The 4196-nt window shown below is 42.6% G+C and overlaps 1 pseudogene across 1 annotated transcript; it reads right to left on the minus strand.

The window, feature by feature from the left end:
* Positions 1-1617: 1617 nt before the first annotated feature.
* On the minus strand, positions 1618-3944 carry LOC118242513 (odorant receptor 131-2 pseudogene; annotated as a pseudogene). The gene is made up of 2 exons (XR_014117933.1): positions 3935-3944; positions 1618-3738 (listed from the first exon to the last, which is right to left on the minus strand). The product of XR_014117933.1 is annotated as an odorant receptor 131-2 pseudogene (transcript).
* Positions 3945-4196: the final 252 nt, after the last annotated feature.

Consider the following 4196-nt stretch of genomic DNA (forward strand, 5'->3'; position numbering starts at 1 on the left):
TGAACGCTACTGGTGACCGGCAATGCATAAAGACTTGGTTAAATACATGGCCTCGTGTGCAGAGAGTGTACATGGCAAAGCGCCACATACTACAGGTAAACTGCTTCCCTTACCTACTCCCCTACGCCTCTTGTGTCACATATTCAAGGCACTACCCAATGCTCTGAAGACAGCCGACTGCTCTTTGGCCACATATTCAGAGAGTTTGGGTTTCCCAAAGACATCATGTCTGACGGGGGGGGTTCAGTTCACATCGCGGATGTGGCATGAATTATTGGGGAAGCTAAACATCACAGTTACCCTGACGGACAGGTAGAGAGAGCTAACCAGGAGTTGGGTAATTTTCTACGCTTGTACTGTCAGCGATACGAGACGTGGTGTACTTACCTCTCCTGGGCAGAATTACTTGCCTCTCTTCGCCATGCAGGGACAAAACCAATCCCCTTTGAGTGTGTTTTAGTCTACCAACCACCACTATACCCCTGGAACTCCCCTACGTCTGAGCAGCCCGCTGGGAGGAAAACACCGGCGGTTGCTTTCTTCCATCATAACCTTCAAGAGGAAGGCAAATAAGAGGTGTGGAGAGACCCCATGATACGAACCTGGAGACAAGGTATGGGTGGGCACGAAAGATGTCCGGATGGGACCTGCAGGCTAGCTGTGTGCCAAGTATGCCAGTCCATATAGTCACATACCGTATAGGTTTGCCAGGGAGCAGCCGTGCATCAATGGCTTTCCATGTCTCATCCCTGAAGCCTGTGGTGGAGTGTCCCCTCACTGAAGAGGAGGATCCCTTAGCTACACCACCTCCGCCGCTGGAGGTGGAGGAAGAACCCACCTACAAGGTGCGTGCCTTGCTGGACATGAGGAGGAGAGGCACCCAGCTGCAGTACCTCAGGGACTGGGAGGGGTTCGGCCTGGAGGAGTGTTGCTGCCTTTTATTTCCTTTGTTGCTGCATTGCAGGTTGTCATTCTGTATTATGGAGAACAAAGACTCCTTCATTTCACCCTTGCTTTTCATTCCCTCTGTGTCAGCAGCGTCACAGCAAGGTCCAAAAGGAACCATAGAATCCCGCTGGCACTAAAGTCTCCATAACAGCATCACAAAATTTGCCATTAGAAAGTCTACTATGAATGCATGAGAACATTGTGTAGCGCGTTTTAGTTTTAAAGGCTTGCTTTCTGTGCAATGTATGTTTCCCTTAGACTAGAGTACTGTGTTTGAAATAAATGTTTACGTGATGTCACCAGCAAGTAGAGGTGTATGCATGTGGAAAGACAGCATGAGGGCTTTGTCCAGGGAGAGAAACAGCATGGAGGAGAGTGTGCATGTTAAGAGACATAATCTAGAGCTGTGTGCACATGAGGAGATGGCACATACAGCTGTGTGTATGTCGAAAATGCATAGGGCTGTGTATACATGGAGAGAGGGCATGTAGGGTTGTGTGCACATGGAGTGGCATTTGGCACACAGTCCTCATATACTCTGCAGTCATTTCACCTTTGAGTTTTGCACAGATCATAAAAAAAGATTTATAATACTGCTTTATAGAACTTTGGCAATCATTTTTGCCTTACTTTGGAAATGACCAGATTTCTTTTTGGTTCTTTCTTTATTTAAAAAATATCAAAGTGTACATACCACAGAGCTTAGCCAAGACATAACAGCGATACAAAAACTGTTAAAATGTTAGATAATGAATTGTTGTGAGACAACATTATGACTAATACTGTGTGGGCTCCCAGGTAATTGAAAAGCCTTTTGTTGGCCTTCTAATAAAGGCTGTTGGTCTTGGATGGTGCCCTATGACAACATATATTGTGCTCACTGTTCATCTGATATTGTTTTCAAAGTACCCATGCCCTCTTGAAATTCAGAAAAAATCTCTACTGTAAAACACTGAGGCAGAACTAGTCATGCAACAACCAAAATGCCTGGCAAAGACTCCTGAACATGTCATTGAAGAACAGGCTACAGGCCCTTATGTCTCCTGTGCACTCAAGGGTGATGTAATGTAGCTCAATCTCACCAAACCATCCACATCATTCATAGGTCTGTGTGAGGCCTCCTTAGTTAAGGAGTTGCATTCTGTCCTGTATGATTCTGTACAGAAGCCAAGGAACCATACAGTAGGAAAGGCATTAAGATGTACTAGTGACTATGGCATCATCAGTATATGATACACCGGGGACTGTGCATTCAGATTGGGTCAGATGAGCAGAGAAATGCATGTGGCCATAATGATAGAAGCAGGTCCAAGATCAACACTCTTATTAGGAGCCTTTCAATAGGCTTTCAGTGCCCTGGGAACCCACATGGAATTAGTCACCATAGTATGTACAATACTTATGAATCGTAAATTTTATTAGTCTTTTATAAGTGATTGTAAGACATAAGCATCTGGCCATGATGACTGGGAATGGTCATGAAAAATGCAATTTCACTTTCTTAGTTATTATTACTTGGAAACAATTTAAAAACAACATAATTTTCCAAAATAGTTGACATAACAGGAAGGATTGGAGTTCAAGTATTTCATTATTAGATTTAATTCACATTCTTAGATTAGCATTGGATAAAATTTTCTTGTCAGTGGTGATGAAATGCTGAAAATGGTGTAATCTCCCTCTGAAAAACTATATATATATATATATACACCTACATATGAAATGGCTAAGTGACTACTTAAGCACATTTTAAAGTGCACTTCAGGAGGATTTTCTGTCTTACAGTATTAGTGTTTTGCACGTAGAAGATTTATGTGTTTGATTGTCTATGCTCAAATGAGATTTTATTCTGTCCACATTGCATGTAGCACACAAAGGCAGTGTAAAATTTTTCACCTCTTATGCCATAGACGAGTGGACTGACTGCCCTGGCGATGACACTAAATGTTATAAAGTTGAAAAAGCGGATTGACGAATACACCTTAAAGTCTATCTGTTTGACCACATCTTCGATATAGGGGTAGATAATCTCCATTGTACACAGTGTAAGCTGAAACATGTGCAGTGAGACAGTACGGAGCCCCTTCGCTGCAGACTTCTTGTCAACAGAGACTGTTCGGGCAGCAAGCATAATCATCACATAGCAAAATAATTCAACAAGAAAAATGGTTATGAAGTTTGTAATGTACAGGAAGCCCCTCATGTAACGGTGCCATGGCTCAGGAGTCAAGATCTCATAATAGCAATGGGTGAGCTGTGACAGATAAGCTTGCGAGACAGTCGAGGCAAGGATGATCAGGTCCACGAGCGGCCTTACAGTGCTTACAGTCCAGATTATGAGGATGGCAGTATGGGTCCTGCTGGAGGTGGAGAGAGCACTGTGTCTCAGAGGCATACAGATGGCCACGTAGCGCTCTACACACATGGCAGTGATAATCATAGGTGTGCATATAGTGACCATCTCCATAAGCATGCACACGGGAATACAGAACAACATGGGCATCAGGACATCACTGTAGGATATGAGCACCACAAAATCGGTCAGCAAAAGAAAAATCAAATCAACCAGTAAGGTGTGGGCAAACAATATGTAGCGTGTCTCAGTCCTGAAGGCCTGCTTCCTGGAGAAAGTGACAAGCATGAGCACATCAATGTATATGAAAGGACACACAAAGAACTGAGTTATGGCCATTGATACAATAATTCTCATAGGCATGGAGCTGACCAACTGTAGCTGATAACTGCTGCTGTTGGTGTCCTCACTGTTGTTACACTCAGCTGTGCACATGTCTAAAGAAGAAATGAAATGACCAGCCTGAGAATAGTGTTGCATGACCTTCACAAAAATTATGCCAAAATTTTAATAAAAAGAAAAAATTCTTGGAAAATAAATAATTAAACTCTTATCTACACAAGTTCACATTTAAGTCATAACAACAATAATGAGACAATGTTATCATAATTCATATTGTCACTAATGCATTACCTGAAGAACAATGAAGTCAGTCAAATAACAGCAACTAGACAAATACACACACATATATATAGAGAGAGTTGGTGGGGACTGATTTTAATATTTAATTTTTGACATCATACACACATAGGGCTTCATACTGTATGTACATACCAGCCATAGGCAAGAGTACTGGGGGGCGTTGCACTGAAGCATTTGGTAAAAATAAAAAATTTAAAGCCCTAATCAGAAAGCAGGACCCGTGTGTCATCCACACCACTGGGAGGTTCACGAT

This window comes from Electrophorus electricus, chromosome 17 (genome assembly GCF_041902795.1).
Source record: "Electrophorus electricus isolate QZ-2024a chromosome 17, ASM4190279v1, whole genome shotgun sequence".
In the NCBI taxonomy this organism is placed as follows: domain Eukaryota; kingdom Metazoa; phylum Chordata; class Actinopteri; order Gymnotiformes; family Gymnotidae; genus Electrophorus; species Electrophorus electricus.